We start from the raw sequence: 25,167 nt of genomic DNA, 5'->3' as shown, positions 1-25,167 counted from the left end.
AGCAAGGCATCCCGAAGCCCACACCTCTCTCCCTGCCTTAGACTTTGGTGGAATTTTAATCAGCCTTCTGCTGTTCTTAACTTCAATTACATGCCACGCTTGAGTTGCAAGGTTAAGCGGCATGTATTTTGGGGGTTGCGTGGGCCTCTCTCTCTCTCTCCTCTCTATGCCTCTCTCTCACCGCTTTAATCAGAGCGTAAAGAGCGAGCGGCAACCGCTTTGCCGCTTGCCTATTGATTGATTCCGATAAAAGAGCGGCCGCACTCTGCTGACAGCCTTTGTAAATGGCTTCCGGCAACACTTTTGATTGCAATTAAAAACGAAAACTAGCAGAAAAAGGGCACACAAGACATGTCCAAACAGGCGATCGCCGCAACGACTGCAAGTCCAACTCAGAGTGGAGAGGTGGACGGAGGTCTTACCTTCCCTTCTTGCTTCCATCTATCGCTGCCATGTATCTGTATCTGTTAGCTGCCGAACTGAACTGTTGGAACTGTTGAAAACTGTTGGACCGTTTGCCCATTGGCGCACAATTGTGCGATTAATCATTGCGCGCTCAGTGAGTTGTCAGCTGTGACTGTGACTCTCTCTCTCTCTCTCTCTCTCTCTGTGCGACCGACGCCGCCTCAGAGATCGCATCGTTCGTCACAAGCGATTGGACACCCGTTCCCAAGTCCCAGTACTCTGCCTCTATTCCCATTCCCATTCCCATTCCCCAAGTCTCTTTAGTCTTCACTCCCAGTCGATGCAGGCCCCAGTCCTGGCAGCCAAACGGGCGGCGACAGCTCAGAGAATGGGCCTGGGCCTGGGCCTCTGTCTCTGACTGCATTTCAAATGCTTTGTCCAACACTTTTTCTTTTTTTCGTTCAAATAATACTCTAACGATGGAAATGTCTACAATTTGACATGGACTTTGTTTTGGTTAGAAAAATGCACTGAAAATGGATTGCATTTTGGTTTAGTTTTCGTTTAGTTTAGATGGATTTTCCATAGATTGGAGGCGACAGCTTACAAGAAGTCTTCGTAGTGCCATAAATTGGTCATTTTTGTTGGGAAATGTGTCTTTAGATAAATCTTTTATGGGTGTATCATCTTCTAAAGGGTGTTAACACTTGTTATCTATATTTTTAGCTTTTTTAAATTAATTTTGGTAATACTTTTCCATTAATTTTAATTAGGTAAGGAAACCTTTTGCCTTCTTTATCGATTTATCGTTAATAAGCCCACTTTTCGAGAGGTATTTAATCCCTATTTAAACCCTCTAAAATTATTCTTTCCACAAGCTATACAATCCCAACTTTAAAGCCAGATATTCGTCAGCTCTCATTTTTTCCTTTACTCCGTCTGGAAGCTCTGATATTTTCATATCTGTTTAAAGGGTATTCCCTCTTCGATTCCCTCCTTCTGCTTTGTTGTTTCTATTTCTATTTTGTATTTTTCTATGGGCTGGACTTTTGCCATTCATGCGTTAAGAATCGCCAGTGACTTTTTGTCGATTTGCAGCGCCGTCAATTTGCTGTCTCACCTCCCAAGCCACCAGCCGCCACCAGCCACTCCCTTCCACATTGAATCCCCCTAAGCCCAATGAGCAGTCCCCCCTTTTGACCATGCCCTTAGTGCTGCTGGCTGGCCCTTCTCTCATTTTGGGGTCTGGTCTGGCTTTGTTTGCTCTTGGTCTTCGCCTGCTGGTGGCACTGCTGCTGCTGCTCCTTCTAGCTTCTGGCTGAAGTTTTGTGTGTTTTGCTCCATTTGATCTGGAAACGCATCGAACTGCCGCGGAACTTCCGCCACAGAAAAAGCAGAGAGGGAGAGGGGGAAAAAGTAAAGAAAAGCCGAAGAAGGGGGTACAAGTAGCGGGAAAAGCGAGAGGTTAGTGAAGCGCGCAGCCCCAACTGGGTACGTGGATGTGGATGAGTTGACTTCTTTCTATGGATGCGGACCGGGGACTGGTCTGCCTCTGCCTCTGCCTGTCTGCGTGTTGCTGGGCAATTCCATAAAGTGTTTTATTTAATGGAAAATCTTTCAATTGTGGAAAATGGTGTTAATTAGCCGCCATTAAGATCATAAATTAGTCGCTACAAACGATTATGACGCGATTGTTCAGCTGCGTTGCCTTCGCTGCCACTGCCCCAAGCCCCTGCCCCTGCCCCTGCCCCTGCCACTTGGCCCTCTGTGTGTTGTTGCTCTCTTCGCTGTGTGTTGTCGGAATTTGTACAAAGCGTTTTGGCTTATAAGGCATAAGGCTGAAACATGTTTGCTTTACGGTACATTTGCTGTTATGACTTAACATCCAAGAGTATATGGGATTGGCAATGGAAAGTTGGAAAGGCGGGGGGAACGGTTGATTTGTTCGACTTAGGGCACGGGCAGTGCTGAGAAAGGGAGAGTTTTTGACTTCTACTAGATGGTAGATGGTAGATTTTTAGTTGGTTGATCTTTGAGGAGAGTGTGAGGCATCCTTCTGGGGTTTAAATCTGCCCGACAGATTTCAAAGTAAACTTCACCTCTTGTTCAGTAACTATCTAAAGCACATTCTTTCGCTCTCTTTAAGCACTAAAATGCAACCTTAAACCCAATCAGTGATCACACATCATCCCCTTCCCCTCGTTCCATGTCTTTGCTGCACTAATTGAAGCACCCATCCATCCACCTATCCATCCATCCGATGCACTAAGCAGTGCAATATCTTCCACCTACTCGTACAGCATCGTCCTGCAGCAGTTTCAGTCGCATTTGTCGAGTCAATCGCTCATTATCAGTTGTTTGTTGCTCGAGCGATTGTTAATCAGCGTGGGCGTAGCAGATTTGTCAGGCCAAGAGTCCAGTGTGAGTCCAGAGAATCCAGCATTATATGTAGGTTAATTCCGCGCACAACTCAAGATATGGTGGAATGGCCCCTCCTGCTCCAGTCAGTAGTGTGCATCTGTGGCTCTCTGAGACTTGCTTTGATTAGCATTACAAATGATGCGAGTAATGTGCACTTAAGCGACGCTCCACAGAGCTCCAAGCTGTATCCTGTGTGTGTGTGTGTACATCGCTCTTGGCTTTATCCTAGACAGAGTGACGTGTGTTCTGGATATGGCACACCACACAGCAGTGACTCCCCTCCCTCCCCGTCCCTCCAGCAGAGGTTCCAGCAGTCTCTCCCAATGACTTGCAATTCATTTTCGGAGGTCCAAGCGTTGGAGTCTCGTTTCGATGATGTCTGGTGCTGTTGTGCGGCGGATGTGTGGGCACACACACACACACAGTCGCTGGCGCCGAAAAAAAAGCAAAAAAATAAAAGAGGGAAGAGGGAAGAGGGAGGCTGGCAGTCAGCCTTTCCGTATGCAGATTCACACTTGCCGCCGCCTTCAACGTTTTCTGTGGATGGATCCTCCTGCCAACTCTTGGATCCCAACCCTCTCTTTTGGCCATAAAATATCGGCATTTTATTAGCGCGTGCATCCCATTTGCCGCTTTTCATTGCGATTTTAAAAGTGTTCCCGTGTTTTGATAGCCACACTATCAGTGACCCATGAAAATAAATGTGGCCTATAGAGATTATGCCATCCTGTGTGTATGGTATTGGGACGTAGACTGGCACTGGGACTGCGATCTTGGTCTCTGCCTCAAGGCAGAACGAGAACCCACAGAGTCCAGAGTCGCTCGTCCAAGACTTTGGTTCGGTTGCCTTAATGAAATATGGCGCAATAATCCAGTATAACGGCTATTTAGGGCCACTCATCGGGTATGCTGCCCAATGCCCCTCTGCCCCTCTGCCCCTCTGCCCCTTTTCTCTCTTTCTTGAGGGCTTCCTTCCTTCCTCTAATGCGTTGTCTGGTTCGCACTTCTGTCGCCTCAATTCCAATGATTCCTTTCCTTTCGTTTCGTTTCGTTTCGTTTCGGATGCAATGCAAAAACCACAAATTAACTGCACATCAAGCATAATCATTTGTGAAAGCTGCTCTCGGCTGTGGCCAACTAACAATAACAACAACAACAACAACAACAGAAAACACCTCAACCCATACGCTGTTCCAGTGAGTGTGTGTCCCACAGCCACATCTCATCCTCACTCTCTGTGGCAAATTACTTAAACACACGGCACTGGACTGTGGAGCACGGCATGGATGGATGGGGCTACCAAATCAAAGATATTTTGTGCAAGAAAAAACGAATAGGAGATGCTCTAAGGGGGACGGGAGACTGTCAGTACTGGAAAATATATGCCTTGAAGATGAACACGGGAAAGGCTATTTAAGAAATGTATTTCCGAAGTTAGCCAAGTTTTTGCTGAATTATTACTACTAAAAACAATCTCAGAAGCAAGAAAAATCATAAGGTACCGTGTAAATCTCTTGTCTCTCTGCTTGTATAAAAACAATAGAAAAGTGTCCAGAATTGCATAGGTAAAACTGTAATGTACTTTCAGCAGCTTTTATTTAATGGAATACTCATTGAAAAATGCACAACCATAGCCTCAAAGGAACCTTTCCACAACTATCTACAACACATCTTAATTATCATTTTAAATATCACTTAAGTATCACGATTTACTTTCAAGATGCATTAATTTCTATCAAAAATCTTTAAAAGAAAACCCTCGCACTCCCTGGTACACTTTTCCATGTACCCTTTCGTACCCCCATTATACCCTTTCCTTCCTGGCACTTCGACACTGGGCACCATAATAAACTCCCGACCACTGTCCGACCTTGCCTGCGTGTCTGGAGGAGTCGGAGTAGGACTCACTCTACTCACACTCCCTCAATCATCCGAGCCCCCCCCCAATCACCCGTTCCCCTCGTGCATACGAGGCCAACCAATTGGCGAAGTTGACAACAAAATTTTTGGTGGACCGCCCGCCACAAGCGATAATTCTTCCAGTGCTATGACAACTAAATTGCCATGGCCGTATTTGACCAGACAAGGGGCCCCGGCCCCATGGCCCAGAAGATACCCAGCCAAGCCAATCCTATTGCCGAAAAAAAAAACCCTTTGCCCGGCACTCTGGATAATTCGCATGATGATGAATTCCAGCGAAACAAAAAAACAGCCCAAGTAAATGGTCAAAACAGAGCAGGGGAACAGGGGGGTGCGAGTGTGTGTGCGAGTGTCTTTTTTTTAGGGTTTCGACTTGGCTTTTGGTTTGGTTTTCGTTTATTCACTTGACTGTAATTGCTGGCCCGCTGTCGGAGGAGTCAGTGGAGGTTGGAGTCCCAGTCGCTGTCTGGGTCGCGGGTCCCACACACAAAATCCACAGCTCTGTGGCATGGCGTGGCATGGCGTGGGGAGGCGGCTCTAAATGGAGGTGGGGAGTTTCCACAGTTAAGTTCTCACTTTGTTTGTTACCAAAGTTTTGTTGGCTTCGTTTATTTGAAAATTTCTTCATTTTTGGGAATTTCGGTAATTGCCGGCTCTCTCAAGTTCGCTTCCTTGGACTTAAACTTGAAGTCGGAGCTGGAGTCGAAGCTGCCCAGTCCAAGTCCCAGTCCAAGTCGAAGTTCTGTTTGCTGATCTTTCACTGATTTTTTGGCATTGCTGTGTGGAGTTGTGCCTGCTGCTACCTTCTGGTTTCTGCCTCCTTTTTCGGGATTCTGTCGGTTGTTATCATGGCGGCCGAGGCGACTTGGTGCCAGTGATTGCCACTTAAAACCGTTAAGCAAACGCCGTTGCAGCTCAGAGAATCGCAAATGACTGCTGCTCGAGAGACTCTCCGCTTGGTTTTTCGGGTTTTTAAATGAACTTTGCTTATGGGTTGCTGGGTGTATTCTGTTGGCATTCCATTGCACTTAACGCATTCCCCCAACAGCAGAGGAGGAGGAGGAACAGCACCGGCAATGGAGATAAGTTTCAATTACAAATTGTGGTGAATGTTTTTGCTTTGTTTTAATTGACAATCCGGCAGGAGCAAGGGCCCCAGCTGAGATATGAATCAGTTTTGTGTGAGATTTCTTATCCGTGGAAATGAAAGTAAGGGAGCGATGCTCAATCCTATTTTGGCTATAATTCCCAGGAGTAAGCCTCTTTTGGCTTACTCCTTGCTGCAGAGGCACCTCAAATATGCCAAAAGCTGTTGTTCTGCTCGCTGTAGTTGACAATTTCTTGGTGCCTCCTGCCTGTTGTCCTCCTCCTCCTCCTCCTCCTCCTCCTCCTCCTCCTTCGACAACTACAACCATTCGAAAGCCATAGAAATGCCACATTATCCACTGCTCCCCTGATCTCCTCTCTGGCCACAATCTATGGCCAACAAGCCCTTAATCAGACGGCAGTCGAGGAATCTCAGCAGCAGGCGGTGGAGAGTTCGATGGCGGAGGCAAAACTAAAACAACTGCAAAAGATTTAATTGCCTTTTGGCTACGGCTACGACTGGCTGCCTCTTGCTGCTTAGCTACTGTATCTGCTGGATGCGCTAAATAGTTGGCATCATTCTTATGCCTTACTTTGCTTCCTCCCCTTCGTGGAGAAGCTGAGTGCAGGCTGTGGGACAGGGCTGGGCGGGGCAGCGCATGCCAATTGGCAAGTAGCTAAAGAATTGTCATTTAATTGCGTCGCGTACGTGATCGAAGCATTTGGTTTTGCACAGCCACCAGCCGGAGTGGATCCTACCTAGACCTGCTCCTAGGGCATACATTTTATGCGTCTCCACAGTTGTTTGGTCGCTCGATCGGGTCGCCGGGGGCTTGCAAATGCCTTTGGCTGTAGCCGGCAAAACAAACAATTCGTTAATAATCCAAATTCCCACATTTGCAGCGCCTCCTCTGCCTGTCAATTATTATTATTTTTCATTGGAAAAATCCAAAGCAAAAGCCACAGTCCGAGAGAGTCTCAAGCGAGGGGAATGCAGTTTTCTAGTGGTCGGAAAAATGCTTTTTCTTTTCTTTTTCTTTGTGTATGTTTTCTAATGCGTTTTCTACACACACACACACACACACACACACACACAAACACCACACACTTGGTTAACCCATTGTTGCCTGTGCTGGCAGCTAGCGCGTGATTAAATCTACTTGAAAATTGGCCTTTGTTTTCGGTAGCTACCGAAAAACCAAACAAAACAAAACAAAACACACTCACAAAAAAAGAAAACCAAAAACCAAAACTTAAAGGAGGCCTCTCTCCGCATCGATCCGCACACACGCATCGGACATTGGGATTGGAATTGGGAATGGGACCAGCAACAACAACAACAACAGAAGCTACGTTCGATCGACCAACTTACCATAAAGCACCGTTACATTCTTCTACATTCTGCGCGGCTAACAAACACACAAGACCAAAGGAGACAATGCGCTTTGGGCCTCAAAAAAAAAAAAAAAAAAACCATTGCAGAAGGCAGAAAGCTGAAGGCAGGCAGGCGCATGCGTAGCAGCTAGTAGTTGGCGTTTTTTTTTTCTCCCTTGGCTAACACTAGACAGCAGGAGAAAAGTTTTAGGCCAAAGGCAACAAAGAGTTTCCTTTGGTTTCCAATTGATTTTTGCTGCTTTGTGGCAGAGTTCGATGGGTTGGCCCTACGAATTTGTGAGGGAATTCCTCAGCTCTCAGTGTTTTTTCTGTCTCTTCTAAGGAGCTAGACCACACCCCAACATCTCACTTAGGAGTGCAAATCTCCCTCCCCTTTTGCTTCGTTCCCTTTTTGGGGTGAAGCTTGGAATTTTCCTAGCTGTTTCGTTTTTTGGGTTTTGCCGAAAATTAGCCACAAAAGCCGCAAGCGAAAGGGAGACAAGAATGCCTATTTCCATTCCCATTTCCATAAACCCACTGCTCATTGCCACTGCCAAATTCCATTCGCAATTCCAATTGCAATGCAACCCTGTTTTCTGATTCTAAACTTGAAATGCATTTTGGTTAATTAAGCGCGTTCCGGCGGCGATTTCCCGCTGCTTGGCAACCAATTAAGTTGGCTCCCAGAGACCCATTTGGCAGGCCCAACCAAGATCCAAAACCGAAGGCCAAGACATTGGTGCCCAGGCCCAGGCCCAGGCCCAGACCCAGGATATATCCTGTCACTTGTGTGTGCGTGTGCGTGCCTGTTCTGTATCTGTGTGAGTGAGTGTTGGGCATGTCGGCGGATATAAATTTACCAGGCAGCTGTGCCCAGTGCCTGCCCACGGCTTTCTGTTACTCCCATGAAACTCTCCTGCGGGGGGAACAGAGACTCTGACTCTGAGTCTGCCTCTGGACTGGAACTGGGACTAGAGACTGGGGCTAGGAGTAGGTGTCATATTTATAATTTACAACATTAGCTCGCCATGGGGTAGCTTCGCAATCTTGCTGAATTTATGCATAAAGTAGTTGATGTTATATATATTCCAGAGAGCGAGAGAGAGAGAGAGAGGGGTTACACTTCTCCAACCCTACCGCATACCCTACCCCCTCCCCTTGGAGTGGGCCCTCCTGGTGTGTGTGTGCGTCGGTCGGTCGGTCGGTCGTCCTCTCTATATGCATATGTAACACACGTTTACGAGCATGTAAAATGCGTGTATTTTATTTCGCCTTCACTCGCTGGACTCCCTCTGTCAGAGTCTACAGTCGTTCTGCCCCCTGCTCATGGTGTGCGCACCGCCCGGATAGTTAAATTGCCCATCGGCTGCTAACGAGCCCGTTCTGATTTGCTAATGTTCCTCGGAATGAAAGATAATGATTAAGGAATACTCCACTTATACACTCTCTCTCTCGCTCGCTCGCTCTCCACTTTATTTAATATTTCTAAACGATGGCCAACAGAGGGGCAGGGAGTAGTCCAAGGCACATTTAAGTGCCGGTTTTTGTTTGTTTCATTTGTGGCAGTTTAAAAGAGACTCAATGGAAAATTTAAATATTTAGAGAAATAATTAAAGCTGTAATGCATTTCCTGGAGCATCGCACCATGAACACATTTAATTTAAGGAGAAACTAGTCAGAAAATATATTCCCTTTCAGCAAAACCATAGCACTTCAGCGAACACTTTACAAGTTGTAGTTCCTGTAATACAGCCAAACTCTCTTTTTTATGAATTCTTAGAAATATTTAATGCATATTTCAGTCTATAACAAATTTTCAAAAATATTCACCTTCCTATGCGATTGTTCATACTCTTCCAATTTCCTGCATCTACCAATCTTTCGATTGCCAGTCGTTCGTCCATCACTTTCCCATAAGTCGCCAGCCAGTCCAGTCCAGTCCCTTGGGTCAGACCTGAAGAATACTTCCTACTTCTCTAATCAGCAAACTTTTGCACACACGAGGCAAAAAGAAAGAAGAGCAGAAAAACCAAAAAAAAATGGAAAGGTAGAAAAAGGTAGAAAGAAACTTTTGCCGGCAGAAGCGTAAACCCCAAATATGGAAATGTTTACAAATTGCACAAGAGACGAACAGAAGCAGCAGCAGGAACTGCCGCATCAGCAGCGTTGCGTTTGCGTTGTCAGTGGGCATCAGAGGAGCCACAGTTTTGGTGGTCAACTGGTCAGCGGATTTGCCTAGAGAGTAGTCGAGCTCTCCACTCAGCAAACTTGCTGCTCCAAAAATGAACAAAATCAGCGTATATAAGAACGGAGAGGAGACAGAGAACCCCATAGCTATGCCACATAGCGGGCAAAGGCTCATCATCATCATCATCTGGACTGGCCTGGACTGGTCTGGACTGTGCCTGGCCCCGTCTGGCGAGGCGGCGGCGCATCCTTTGGATTGCCTATTTTGTAAATTCGTTAGTGCTGCTGAAATATGTTGATTGAATTTTTCGGGAGCAACTACTGCATTTGATTAGAAACAAGAAACAAGCAGAGAGGAGTGTGGGTAACAGGAGGAGCAAGCAGCAGATGGTCGCTGAAACCAAAAATGGTCAAGAGACCAAAGAACGAGAAACCAAAACGAAATGCGATTGTTATCAGGAGTGAGGCGAAACACTTACTTCCCCATTTACGCCCTTCCCTGAGCAGGTCAAAGGTCAAGCAAACGATAAACATAAAAAAAGCGAAACAAAACGAAACAAATTAACAAGATTTATTAATTAAGCAACAATTTACAAGTGATTTACACTTAATTAGTGGCACCCGTGGGGGGGAAAGTCGTTGGAAAACCCCCAGAGAGAAGACAGAGAGAGAGAGAGAGAGAGAGAGAGCGTGGGCTCATCGTTGTCGTCGTCTCAGCTTCCGGTGTACTCCTCCTCCACCACCTTCGATACGTTACGTTACCAAAGAAGACTTTCGACGGAAATTAATTGTTTAAACTTGTAATTTATTGAACCCGAAAGAAAACGAGCTTAAAAGCGGGTCTGCTCTGTGTCTCTGTCGTTGCGTATCGGTTTTCAATGCGCGGGCGTGGGCGTGGAGCTGTCCAAGAAACCATCCAGACGATAACCGCATTCTCGCATTGTTTTTGGTGGAATTATTATTATTATTATTATTATTATTAGAAGTTAAGAATTTAAGCTCTCCAATGGAGTTTGAATTGTGGGCCGCAGTTATCGTAAGTCCCTGCCGTAAAGGTAAACTTTAATCTCTTTAATTTCTCTCAGTGTGTGTAGGAAGTTGCCCCCTCGGGCACTCATTTTCGTAAATCATCAGGGCTAAAATTTATATGTATTTTTTTGTAGGTTTTTTTTTTTATTTCGAGTGGGTGAAGGTGGACGGACGTGGACATGAAGGTGGAGGCAATCTGCGACCCGCACAGCTAAGCCGCAAAATGACTTCATTAACAAATATTTCATATTTTTCTTTTCATTTTTTTACATTTCCATTTTTGTAGTCCGTGGCGGAGGCCCTCTTGGCGGTTGGTTTTCTGCGAAGAAATTAAGCCGAAATGCACCGCATGAGGCAACCAAGCGGCGGCCACAAAATGAATGTTTCAGACATTTTTTTATATATTATTCGGTTATGTGGCGGTGGCGACTGTGGCTGTGGCTGTGGCAGTGGCAGTCAGCCGATAAAAGCCCTGCTAAAAACTTCATTAAGGCTGTCATAAGAGGCTGCCATTTAAATGTGACACATTTTTCGGTTCGGTGGCAAGATGTGGGTCACGACGACACGACACACAACGCCGACAATGCGGCGATATAATGAGCTAACAAATGACACATAAGTCGCGTGTAAGCCGGATCCATATTGAAAATTTCACGAAATAAACGAGCGAGCATTAAAGTCTCTGAAAAGTTTGCCCTTTTTTCTTGCTGGTTTAAATCTGTGCAATCCTTTGCCCTCCCCACTGTTAGCATCCAATCACAGATTCACAAATGAAATATAAACAGAAAACCCCCCAAAAAAGGGGTTTACGAGTGGTTTTTGTCTATGCAATTTTAACCCCCGCATATGCAGAACGAACCCAGAAAGGGAAATCTTTGTCTGTGTGGTGCAGAGGGGATTAGGTACCTCTTCTCTCTATGTGTGTGTGTGTGTGTGTGTGTATGGAGGAGGGTCAAACTACTTGAAATGTAATCGACAGTGCGGCACTTGAATGACCAACTGCTGCCTGCTACTGGTCCACATCCTCCACATCGAAAACGACAACGACAACGAAAACGACGTCGACCCTTTCAATTATTTGCCGAAAAAAAAAAACAAAACAAAATGCAAACATTCGACCAGGGCAGAGTGAGGTAAAGCCCAGGACCTGAACCTGGACCTGGACATGGAACTCAAGCTGGAACGTGTAGCTGGAGCCACAGCCACAGCAAGAGCCATGGACAGGGACAGGGCTAGAGCTTGTGGGTAATGAAGGTCTCTGCCTCGCTCTCTCTTGGTTGCATTGTGTCCCAATGTCTGGTCTGTTGGACTGTGTGTGTTTCCAAGGTCCCAAAGGATTTCCTTGTTATGCGTGCGATGTTCGTTTAACCCCCGAGAGTGAGAGAGAGTCTGGCCTGGTCTTTTCTACTGCCACAGCCACACACACCAACCAATGCTGCTGCCACAGTGCCGCTGCTGCTGCTGCTGGCCTGCCCTTTGTCCAAGGTTCAGGCTGAACCAACCTCCAGGTCGTTTGTTTGTCCATCGTCTCCGTGGCATTGCGTTCCGTTCAGGTCGGTCCTCTGGTACCGTATCTGGACGTAGCTTTTTGTCTCTCCTTCCTCTCAGCGAAATGCACTCGAATGGTTTCGTTTACATTTAACGTGCGAATGTTGCTGTTTTTTGAATTATGGCGACAGGAACGGAACAGAACGGAGCACAGAGCCACAACAGCCAACACAGAGTCACAGTCGCAGTCGCAGTCGCAGAGAGTGAAACCCCTTTTTGTTTCGTCTGCGGTTTTGTGACTACTTCTGCCATGCACAGTGGTGCAAAGTGCACAAAAAGTGCTTACATATGTGACTTCTAGTTGGTGTTTACCAACTCCAACCACTGTTTACGTCTCTCTGTGGCCTTCTTCCTTCCTGTGGGCACGGTTGGCTCTGGGGTTTATGCCTTCAAACCGCAGTCCAAAAGTGTTGTGTTTCGACGTGTGTAGGTACGTACCTCCCCCTGTTCCGTATTTTATTCAAAATGCAGCACCACGTAATAGAATTTTTGATGCCAGCATGTCTGTGCCCCATAAAGATGCCACCACAACAAACCACACATCCAGCAGGATGATGATGATAACGGTCAACGCCCTGCCCTCCCCCCCATTTCATGTCCATTTCCAGCCCTCGTTTCGGCAGAGGAGTAGGCTGGCTGGCTCTTTGGTTCAGGCTCTCAGAATTTTTGGTGACTTCCACTTCCCATTTCAATTGCATTCTGAAGCTACTGGGCAAAAATCTCATCATAAATTCATTAGTTGCAACTCTGCAGCTCAGCTCAACACTGGCAACGCGTTGCACGCAAAATATTCCGAGTGCAGGAGGAGCGCTGCATCTGGTAGCTGTCTCGGTTTGAAGGTGGAGCCGCCGCCTCCTCGCTCGATGATTTATGCAGCAAGTTGTTTAGAAAATATGCCAAGTCCACGTACAGTCAGTCAGGATGCAAGGGGGCAGATCCCTGGACCATGTCCAGTTCCCAGTTCCCGTCGTGTTTGTTTCAGTCTGGAGTCCAGTTCAATGAAATGCTGAAGCCCAGAAGGGATGGCGGCGGCTCCTCCATGTTTGATTAAGCGAGGGACTCGCTCCGACTCTCTGTTCTGCAGCTAAACGCAAATCAACGACGGCGTTGATAATCGCCAACGGGGCCGTACACAGTTCGACTGAGTTTTCCACTGACCACTGGCCCCAGGGCTAGACAGAACCAAAGCCAAAGCCAAAGCCAAAGCCAAAGCCATGTCCATGTTCGTTCATGACTGCCACCATCCCCACTCATGTCAGAAGTTGTGAAAATATACACCTCGCTCTTGTTTTTAGTTGGGAGGTTTTAGGTTTAGGCTTTTTCGGTTTAGGGTCTGCCTCTGTCTGGAGTGGAGTGGAGTGGCTCCTCGATGATCAAAAGCTGCGACAGGTGTTGCCTTTTTCTAATCAGAGGCGTGTCTGCTGCTGCTGTAGTCTCGCCGTTCTGCCATAATCGTTGTCTCCCGCAGACAGTTAAATGGTTGTTCCACTTAGATACCCCAAACAGCAGACATTCAAATCGGCGCCAGGTGAAACCGAAAAGGTGTGTGTTATTTATGGAAATCATTCCAGCAGCATCATCAGCAGCAACTCTGTTGAAAGAAGCTTTCAAGATCCCAAACAAATTTTCGGGTGAAAGTTCTACCTCGGGCTTAAGGTTATCCTTTCTCTGGGCCATAGTTTAAATCGTTTTTCTGTGAGCGTGATAACTCCATTAGTGGAACTTCCTACTGCCCCGTAAACGTCTCAATCATCGCACAGAATGTGGGTGAGGTGGGCACCTTCGTAACCGATCGTAACTCAGCAAACAAATTAAGTGGAGAGGGGTTGAGAGATTCGAACGCTTAAGTACCATAACTGCCGCTTACTCCACTCGCTCAGGTCGCTTTCATTTGATATTTATTGTAATTTTTTCGGATATTTCGGAGAGGGGGAAAATCAATGCAAGGGTCGAGGTGGAGCCCATACTCTCATATGTGGGCACATTCCGTATGCATTTTTCAATCGTTATCGTCAATTTAGTAAAAACCTTTTGTGTTGTTTTTTGTCGCCAACAGTCTCAAGAGAGGGTAGAGTAGAGGGGTAGTCTGTAGTCTGCAGATTGGAGTCTGGGGCCACATTTTGTTGTGGCTTTCGGTTTTCAGTTTTTCAGTAAACGCTCTCGATGCTTATGACCATAAATTGCCCAGCAAACCGTGACCATAAATTGGAGCTAACAAAGAAATTATGAAATTCAAATGAAGTGCGTTGTTGTACCCGGGCCCTCCTCAGTTTCAGTTTCAGTCGAAGCCCAGACCCAGACCCAAACCCAAACCCAGGCACAAGCTCAAGCTCAAGCCTCGCCTCATCGTCCTCTCGGCGTTCAGGAATTGGAATCGAAATCGCAGTCGCAGTCGGGGAGGAGTTGGGGGCTGAAGTCTATGCTGTTTTTGCTGTTGTTTCTGTTGTTGCGGTGCACCTGAGGCCTCAGACGAGGCAAGGTCTTGTGCCTCAGATTAATCCCCACTGACAACCAGCAGAAGAGGCGGCTGCGGCCACGGCCATGAGAGGAGGCGATGGCTGTGGCGGTGGCGGTGGCGGTGCCAGAGTGGAGGCCACTTTTATAGAGCAACAATTGCTGCATCCTCATCCTGCAGCAGTTGCAGTTGCAGTTTACATGGTAAATTGTGCAACTTGTTCACTTTTTGCATAAAAATTGTTCATTGAAAATGCATAAATGTGCAATCTGCACAAAGGAAATGCGCCGGGGACCAAGAAAGAGAAAGAGACCCTCCGAGGCCCTGAGACTCTCCTCCTCGGACTGTGCATTGGAGACCGACCATTGAAAGAATTATTATGGATAGGAAAACATTGAACCCCGAGAAGTTCGATATCGATGCAATTGCTGATTGCTATTGGCTTTGGAATGCGCCACAGACTCAGCCGCAGAGCCGCAGCCGGATGGCTCTTGTTACTACTCGTATATTGTTTTGTTTTTTTTTTTTGTTAACTATGAATTGTCTTTAAATACGAATACATGGCATTAAATAGCATTTGTGTAATATATTCATGAGCGATGATACGCTGCTGTGGCTACGGCTGCTGCCGCTTCCCGGTATTGCTCGAAATCTAATGCCCCACCGAACCCCAGAACCCAGAGCGAACTTTTTGGCCATCCATATCGCCTCTTCGACTATCTGCTGCTGCTGCAGCGCTTGCTGGCTTCCTCCTCCTGCCAGCGGCCACACCACAAAAGGCTTTTAACCGTAAGAGCATTTTGGTACCCCAGACAGTTGCATGGCCCATTTTGTGCGCCCCCGGGCCCCCAAGTCAAAGACACCAAGAAGAAACATACGGAAATATTCAGGGAAACGATGGAGCAACGAATGTGGGATGCTCTTTTGGTATAAATATTGGTAGATTTTCTATCAGGAATGCACTTACTTTGGAAGTGGAAATGGAAATCGATGGCACAACTTCAAAAGGGATGAAAGCTGAAAAAGAAGAAAGAAAATATATCAATTAGGAAATATATTCCAGATGTACGATTATTTTATGATTTTTACTTTTCTGTGCAATCATTTGGGAAAATGTCCTTATCTTTAGAAGGTTTTTTAATTATATTAAATCTCTCTTTTAGTTCCATAGTTTCAGGTTCATTCTCTAAATATAAATCTAGATTCCTTAAAGCTCACCTAAATATACTTTCCATAACCAATATAATAATAATAATAATAAACTCCAAAAGATAGCGTATGAAACATTTTCAGTGTACGACTCTCCCATTTATTGACCCGTTTTGGCCAAGACCCCAAGTTCGAGTCAGCCAGCGTCCAGTCCTGAGAATTGTGCGTATGTCTATTGTCTATTCCGGGTGCCACGCAGCAGTTTTGTTTCTATATTTGGCCACGAGGCGACCACGCACCAGTCCCAGTCCCAGGCCCAGGCCCACCTCCGTTCTTACATTCGACAGCGAATTCCAAGTGCCGCCGAGATTTGCCTTTTGCAGTTTGGAGTTTGGGGATTGGAGGGTTTGGGTGGCTGCTCGGACTCACACTCGCCCTCCTTCATCACACGAAAATTCAATTCAATTATTTTGTACATAACCAAGTGGAGGTGCTGGAGCGGGGGGAAATTGTCTCTCCATTGTCTTTATGCAATGCGTGAAATTTATAGTTATGAGGCAAGGCGTTTGGTTGCGGCATTATGACCTCGCCTGCTGACATTTGATTGCTCTCGGGGTGACAGAAGTCGCCTGCTGCCAGCCAACCAACCAATGCTGCCCCCATAGGCCTGCCCAAAAATATCAAAAATTATGGCCAAGAATGTGGTGTCCATTCACCCGATTCGATGCCGATTCGATTGGCAACATATTGATGTGAAGGTAGGGCCCGATCAGAGATCTGATTTGCGTTTACTTTATTAGAGCCGATCCCGCCGTGCAGTTTAAGACATTGTCAGGTGTCCAAAAATCTCCCGAGCAGAGCAGGGACTGCGTTTGCAGGCTGCTTCTCCCCCGATCGATCTTCCCTGAAGGTTCTCTGATCAGGGAATTCAAATTACCTGCAGAGAATGAACCTCCGCTTGGTACAAGAAAGAAACACAAATCACCGCCTGAAATCGGGGCAGACAAAGGCCTTAAACTCGGCATTTCATTAAGCAGCAGAGGCAGCCGAAGCAGCGGCAGCCCCCGAGTGCAATTCAAAATTGAATTCGAAATCTGCAAACACACATCTTGATGAGATCATTATCGGCTGCAACAACGACAGGCCAATTACATTAATTAATTATTAAGGGAACGCAGAGGAGTTGCTGCTCGAGCAGCCAGGATTGCAGCGGTGGTATTGGCATTGGTAGTGGCAGTGGCAGTGGCAGCCAATGAGTGTCACGTACAAACGCAGTGTTCCCAGGCCCTGTCCCTGGCCCATGCTCAGGACCAGATTCAGATTCAGTCCAGGAGCAGTTCAGATCGGATACTCGTATCATGGAATGCAATCAGCGATCGGAGCGAAATCGAACAAGCTGCAAGCTTAGGTTCAGCTTCAGCTCCAGCTCCAGCTTTAGCTTCAGTTTCAGTTCCTGCCTCATTTTCTGTAGCGCATCTCTCTCGGTCCCTGGCTGGGGGCGTTTTGGGCCAAGGCTGTGTGACTAAGCGCAACTGAAGCTGTGGCTCTTTTCACGTTCGTACATAACTCGACAGTATGTGTAGTACCTGTGCCAAGATCGATCGCTTCGTTCATCCATCCGCTTTATGATTTGCAGATTTTCAAATATGCATCTCCTGCTGTTGCCAGTTGTTGCCCGCTGCTGATGCTGCTGCTGCTGCTGCTGCTTCTCCTGCCACTTGCTTGCGTTAGGCGTGCGATGATTAATTGCTGCCGGCTCACGCGAACCGCTCGCCGGGCATCTCCGTTCCCTCCTCATTCGCCGCATCCTCATCTGAAAACGGCTTGCGTGCCGCTGCTCTGCTGAATCTCTGCTACGGTCCAGGCCTAGCCGTTGCTGCCGTTGAATAATGATCTCTAGAATGTCTTGTTTCAAAAAAGCTAATAAGATCATTTATAACACAGTTAGTTCAGGTTCTGGCCTGGTCCGGACCGGGCTGGCTGTGATCTGGTCTGGTTTATGGGGTCTGTCTGCCGTCTGTATTGGCAATTTCCTGCACCAGCTCTCGATTAGGGGACACAGAGGTGTAGGCAGGAGGGGTTATCATAATAGAAATTAAAGAATATACTCCGAATATGTACTCCGAAAATACTTCCAACTAAAATTAATAATTATGAAGTATAAATACAAGAAATAATATGGCAAATTTACTCCGAAACTACTCCGAATTTACTCCCGAATTCAAAACTTTGTAGTAATGGATACTTTCTGCCCCCGAATACACTCCCCAGTCATTCCATCCGCACACCTACGCCACTGGTTCTGAATAGCTGACGATGCCCCAATGAAAATGCCTCTCTGGCGCAATTAATCGGCAGCTCTGCGTGGATCCATTCATTTCGTGTGCTACGAATGATGCTCTCCAGTGATCCGTGTGATTAGCCCCCACTGGGTGTGACGTCACACATTCACAGTTGTCTAAGATTGGGTGAAATTAACGCCCCGATGGTAAAGGTAGCAGCATCAGCACCAGCAGCAGCAGCAGCAGGAAGTGGGACACAGCATTGTGGAAACATGAGAGAGGCAGGGACACTCCCAGGCAGAGACATGCGTGTGCCTAAGTAGGACACTTTGAGGCAGCCGCTGACAGCTGATTGCCATTTGTTCTGCAGAAGTCGCTGCAGCAGGATGTGGCCATGGTTAAGAGTCCCTTTTTGGTCAGCCATTTCTCTCTGGCTCTGCCTGTTTTGCAGTTGGTTTCAGAGTCAATTAAACTGCCAACACTTGTTAACAAGCTGCAATCACAAACACGCCCCGAGCGGACACTGCAGCCACTCCATGCCATCCCATACCAATCCCCCATGACTGACCAGCGAATTATCACCAGCGAGGCAGCAGCCCTGTGTTCCTGTTACTCTGCTAAAATAAAATCAACAAAAATTGAGGGAAATACGAGTGTAAGAATAAAATATATTTTTGGGTCCTGGCGCAAAGAGGCGTGACCCGTGTGGGGCAAGCGTAAAGAGGGTACAGAGGGGGAGCAGGGGCCCAGTTATGTGTGTGTAGTTTTTGAAAGCGCCTCTTTTGCCGCTCGCTCGCTTCATCGTTCTTTGGTTTCTCACACGCTTGCTGCTGGCTGACTGCCCGACCGACCGACTGACTCTCTGGCCTGGCCTGGCCTGGCAATTTTTTATTTATTTGCAAAAGGCAATTTAAAAGCCAGAAGAGCCGCAAAACTTTTGCCTCGCATTGAATTTCAATTTGTGTTTCCGCATAAAAATGCGCCTCGTATTTATTTTTGTGGGTTATTTGTGCCTTGTCTCTGGGCCCAGATCTTTTATCGCTGATAAAATGCTGCTGCTGCTGGTGCGACTGCTGCCGCGACCCTTGGGCAGCAGAGCGAGAGGCAACGCCAGCCACGCCCTGCTGCCCATCGTTGTTCCGATGTTGAACTTGTTGTTGTTGTTGTTGTTGTTGTTGCTGATGCTCAGTTGTTGCTGTTTTACAATTGTTTGTTTTGGGCTGTTTGTTAAACACCTTCCGCTACACGTCCAAGGGGCCTCTGCTGCCAAATCGCCTCCGTTTCACACAGATACTTGGGACTCGCCACACCACTACACACACGTGTGCATAGAGGGACACTCTCAGATACAGATACAGAGTCACAGCCACAGAGGCGGGAGGGCACACATCCTTTGTCATGTTTTGGGCATGGCAAAAGATTTAAGGCCCCCACTTCAGTGCCCCTGGGCGCTGGTCGCTGGTCGCTGCTCTGTGTTCCTGCAAAACATCCCTCGGTATACCTCTCTATATAGGGTTTTGGGGCCTGTGCCCTTTGATGTTGCTCCTCCTCGTGTTTGGGTTGGGGTCGCATCGGGCCTTTTGGCTCGCCTCGCATAACTTTGCTTGTTAACAATTGCATTGTACAACAACAGCAGAAACAGGCAGCGCGGAGCAGCAGCAACGATTCAACGATCCAACAACGATCGAGCAGAAGCAGCAGCGGCAGCAATCCAACAATCCTCTCTCAATCTGAACCTGGAGCAGGCTTTGGCTCTGGGTCTTGGCCATTTTTAGGTATCAACCAGCGCGATTGCGTCGGCACCGCACCGCAGACCCCAGGACACACAATGGACACTCTTATTCGAAAATAGGTGGCTTGATTTATTTGTCTGCAAATTCGCTTTCTCAAAAGGCATTTGGCTCTGTGCCGGGAAGGGAGATCGATCCCGAACTGCTGACCCAAACTATTCCCTACCAGTATTCCCAGTTTGAATATGACTATGAATTTGAGTGGAAATGTGAGTTTATTCATTCGATTTCACAGCGTATACTCTGAGGCATTGAGTCGATGCTCTCATAGCTGTGATTCTGTCTGCTTGTGACATTTATCGCTGCCATTTGCTGAAATCGATTCCTCCATTTGGAGAGGACCCCGAACCCCAACCCAGAGCTAGGAGAATGTCTTTCCTTGGTTTATTGACAAGCCCCCACCAGGCCATGCATCGAAGAAGCGTTCTACTAAATCTGTGCACTCAACTATGCCACGTAAATGTCGCAGCGCAGAAAAAAACGGAACAGAAACCAAGAAGAGAAACAAATCCCTTACAAAACTAAAGCCAAGAGACCAAACACCGAGAGCAAGTGTGCAAATTCCATTAAAAGAACATTTACAAATTTGGCAAAGATCAGCCCCAGCAATGGCAACACCAGCAACTGCCACACAAAAAAAAAAGAGTCCTCTATAAACTATCGCGACACCTCCGAATGGGGGCTAAGATCGAAAGACCTTGAGCACTCCACATCTCAGAGGCTTTTGCCTCTAAAAATAATGCCAGACAAACTACAACAAACAACCCACAGAGTGGCGCAACCACTGGTTGCTGCTGCAACAATGCAGTGCAACACAACAACAAGAACAAGGAGAACTTTTGTCTCCAACAGCGTTTTCCCTAACAACCCAAAGGTGATAAATAAAATTCTTTATATGCAATCTTTTAATGCAATTTACAATAAAATCAACATGGAGTTTAGTTGCTGGCGGTTGGCGGTTGGCGGTTGGCGGTTGTTGGTTGTCGGCTGTGCTCGCTCCGATGTTCTTTGCCACACGGCACTCGATTCTCTCGGACAGCAGCTTCTTCCTTTTGGGCCCTCGCTAAATAACAAGGGGGCACAGCTTGATTTGACATTAGCACAATCCCACAGATCACCTTCCCAAAATGGATTTTGCCGCCGTCGTTCGTCGTCGCCATCATTCCCGTAGCCAGAGCGTAGCCCTCGCTCTGCTGCTGCCTGAACTTTTGTGTGCAACAAGCAGCAGCAGCAGCAGCAGCCGCAGCAAACGGAAAAACGGAAATGGAGGCCCAGAGAACGCGATGATCATTGCGACCGGGCAATAAATACAGCATAGAAATGATGTACGGAAAACGATCGCAGCTGAAGCACCAGATTCAGCTTCAACTTCAGCTTTAGCCACAGCTTCAGTTCCACAAAGATCCTAGTTCTGCCTGCCTGCCTGCCAGACAGGCCCAGAAGACCCATGAAGAGACCCCCAGAGCCAACAGACACACACACACACACACACACACACAGCTCCTTCAGCCAGCAGCTCGACGGGGGTGCCTGGGTGCCGGCGATGACGCTGATGATGGCACAGTGGTAGCATTACAATGAGTAATTGATAGAGGCATTAAGCCCTTTATAGAAAACATCTATTCCTCAATGGGCAATTAGTTGGCCAAAGAATCGCATTCTCATTCCGAAAATAAACTTTACAGATTTTTATTCTTTTTGTCCGGTGGCTTCGAATTTGATGTGGAAATTTGTGTAATGTAATGGAAATTAGGAAATTTACTCATAAATATTTTAAAATTGCAGCGAATATGGATTTGGCATACATTTACTCATAGTTTGGTGTAAATTTACTCCGAAAAACAAGAAATTGTGTACTTAAGTAAGTTAATTCACTATAAAAAGCACGGATTTGAATTTAATTGTACTCCTAATACTCCGAATTTACTCCGAAAAATTCTGAATGTAGCTTAGGACAACATAATTCATTTATATTTACTCTAAAATTACTCCGAATTTACCCCGAACTCACACCGAACGTACTCCGAATTTAATTTCATTTAAATTTCCCCAAAGTGCCATTATTTTGTATTGAATTAAACTGAAATGTTCTTTATTTTCAGTCCCTCACACCCACTGTGTTTGCAAAAAGAGTCTGGCAGCTGCCTAGATGCGGATGCTTGGGGCTGCCGCTGCCGCTGATGCTCGTTTGGGCTACCACTTTGCGTCTGGTGCTGCCGCACCGCTCCGCTGATGGTTGGTGCTGCCTGCCACTGCCACTGCCGCTGCTGACGCTGGCAAGGCTGGCAAGGCTGGCGCGGCATTATTAATGATAAATGTGGCTTGCACTCATGATAAATACAGAGAATCGTTGAAAGGTATAAATCAATAATAGAGAAGTTTGTTTGCAGTTAGGAGTCGCAGGATGGTGCAGTGATTTCACAGGGGGGAGAGAGCAAGCAAAGAAAATGGAAGAGGGAACCAGCCTGCAGACAATGAGTATGCCAAAACATAATTCAAGTTAAAGGTAAAGGTCTTCGTGTGGAAGCCGGCACCGGGATCTGATTAGCGCGGCTCAGGAGGAGACCTCGTTGCTGCTGCTGCTGCTGCTGCTGCTGGAACTGCAATTGCAATTGGATGCGCCTGTCCCCGATTGAAACTGTCGGGTACTTCTGCTGCTTCAGCGGCTGTGGCTGCTGCTGCTGCTGCTCCACAAAATCATGTTCATTAATTGACTAATTAATCGATGGTTAGGTTGCGGGCCCTTCATCAAACAGAGACATAACAGGGTATGGCAGCGCGATTATCAATAACAATTAGCCGACGCCCGAGACCATCACTTTTGCGCCTGTGACTGGAGACTGGGGACCCATCGATGGGCCTGTCAAATAAATGTGGCCCCTGTCTGTGGCTTAATCTTGGAACGGCAACGGCAACGGCAACGGCGACGCCGAGTGCGAGTGCAACTGCAACTGCAAGTTGCATTTGAATGCACGAGTTACGCATCCATCAAATGTCAATTGTTTGTCTTGGCTTGGCGCTCTCTGGCTTGGTCGTCGAGTCTTTCATCCTTCACAGACAGCAGCATCAGGCATCTCCATCTCCCCGTCCGAACAGCTTTGGCGCATTTCTCATAAATCATTCGAAAGGCTCTCTGGCGGGCATTGCATCAGAGACAACGTCCACGATGTCTTGTCAGAAGGAGCTCCTCCTTCTTCATCTGCGATGCGACGCAATGCGATGCCCATCCATGGCATCGAACTTGTCTAGCACCGAAGGCCCATCCCATCCCATCCCACCCCAGCCCGGTCCGGGGTGAGTGAGTGTTCTGCGACAAGCCACGTCTTGAATTAGTTGGCAGTCGAAAGGCATTAAGGATAAGGAATGCACAGAGCGCGAAGGCTCCCAGAATCTAAAGTTTTAATTTTGAATAAAAGTTGAACGAGAGAGAATAAAGTGGACGAATATGTTCTGTTCCCCGTTCTATTCTATTCTGTTCTGCTCTGCGGCACTTTGTTCCCATTTAAGTTATTAATAGAGGAACTCCCGCCGTACTCCTCTTTAACGCTTGTCCCTCTCTCTTTGACCTTAGAACTGAGCACTCTATGGAGAGATTCTACATGAAGTTGAGGGCAAAACTTTTGCCACAACACTCGTAAAACAGGTGCACTCTAGGGGAGGTCTGCCCCATTCCCACTCCCACTCCCACTCCTATTCCCATTCCAATCTGTTCGACGGCGCAGACCTGTCTGACCCCCGGCTTTGACCGGCGCTTGGATGCGGGGGCGACCGCCTCTGAACCCCGTTAATGTGCTGGCGATTTTAGTTATGGCCAAGTCGCCACCAGCTGGGGAGTTGAGTTGACCAGGCGCCAGGTGCCTGCCGTGCCGTTCCGTGCTGCGTTCTGTATCCTTTGTGCCCCCGTTGATAATTTAAAGCCAACGACCTGAAAGGCTTAAAGGCAACATTTCCTCCATTCCACTCTTTTGGCAACATGAATATTCATTTCAATTGTGGCAACTGCAACATCAGCAGCGGCTTATGGTACTTTCTTTCACCCAAAAGAGTTGATGGTGCTCAGTGGCAGTGGCAGTGGCACTGAAACTGCGCTGCCTGCTGGTGGGGGTACAACGACCCACATAAATCATTCACAATTAGATGCGGACGCAACTGCGGCATCGGCTTAAACACCTGACCGACTTGCCACCGAAACATTCACGAGTTAAGTGAGTGCAACAGCGAGTGGAGTTCAGCTGCTTGAGTGTTTCACTCACAAATATTTACCCGGCATTTCAATTCCAACAAAAAGTAAATCCTCAAACGGAATGTTTCACCCCCCAAAACACTCACAACATAAACGAAACTGAGTGTGACTCGAGTGTCGAGTGTGAGTCGGAGTGAATGTTTGAGTGTTCCAATTGCCATTACGTTCCGTCGTAGCATTTTTGTGGCATCCACGAACCTGTTCCCCGTGCGTGCCATTCGTACTTGAGACCGCGAAGACGTTGCCAACCGAAAGCGGACCGAAACAAACGTATTTGATACCAAAAAAAAAGAACAAAAAAAATAAATACAACAAAAACAACAACAATACTCGTAGTTTGGATATGGAATATGCTTCTACGACGATCTAGATCTATTCGAGTATTTAGTACGGTGCTTCTGTGATTTTTGTGTGTGTTTGGTTTGTGATCGATCGTTCGATCAATTTCGGTTTTTTGTGATCTCTGTTTCGGGGTGGCAGTTCGATTCGATTCCGAGTTCCCTTAACGCCAGATATACCAGTGAATTTCGCGTTAATTGAGCTGTACGTACAGCTGTAGTACAAATTTGCATAACCAGGAGAGTGCAACAGAGCGCAGGAGGAGGAATATTCAGAGACGGAGAGCGACAGAGAGAGGAGCATAGCCATAAACAAATCTCGCTTGAGCGTCTTGGTTCACTGATTTAATGCCACAAACAGATTGCAGATTGTAACCTGCAGCCGCGCCCCTCTGCAGCAACCATCTTCAGCTCCAGCTCCAGCTACAGCTCCAGCCCCAGCACCGACTCCCATCTGCAGCCACCAGCCACCAGCCACCACCTTCCACCTCCACCTCGAACTCCTGCCGCTGCTGCTGCTTCTTGGTCAACCTGCTCTTGCTTGGAAGCTTGTTTCTGCGGAAGAGCAGCCGCCGCGCCGGTGGAGCGCCAGACCCGGCACAACAACAACAACAACAACAACAAAAAGACAAAAAGGAGGAGAGTACAAAAAAGAGGAGAAATACACTACACAACTACAACAACTTTGCTGTTTGTCGTCGTCGTAGTCGTCGTCGTCGTCGCGTCTTGGCCATCGTCTTCGTCTTTGGCCGAAAGAATTTTCTTAAAAAAAAAGCAAAAAATACAACAACAACGCTCCAAGATTTACAACGCGCGGAACCCAAAGGCACAAAAAGTGTAAAAGGCAAGGCAAATGCAGCAGAGGAAAAAAAATTAGCGCATAGTGAAGTGTATCTCTGTGTGTCCCCCCGCCCCACCATCCGTGTGTGAGTGTGTCCCG

The 25,167-nt window shown here is 47.1% G+C and overlaps 1 long non-coding RNA gene across 1 annotated transcript; it reads left to right on the top strand.

The window, feature by feature from the left end:
• Positions 1-8,285: 8,285 nt before the first annotated feature.
• On the top strand, positions 8,286-24,827 carry LOC117587345. Its single transcript, XR_004574054.1, has 2 exons — positions 8,286-8,322; positions 24,526-24,827. It is a non-coding gene; the product is annotated as an uncharacterized LOC117587345 (long non-coding RNA).
• The last annotated feature ends 340 nt before the right edge of the window (positions 24,828-25,167 follow it).

The sequence above is a fragment of the Drosophila guanche genome, unplaced genomic scaffold (assembly GCF_900245975.1).
Source record: "Drosophila guanche unplaced genomic scaffold, DGUA_6, whole genome shotgun sequence".
Lineage (NCBI taxonomy): Eukaryota > Metazoa > Arthropoda > Insecta > Diptera > Drosophilidae > Drosophila > Drosophila guanche.
This window is presented reverse-complemented; position numbering and strand designations above follow the sequence as displayed.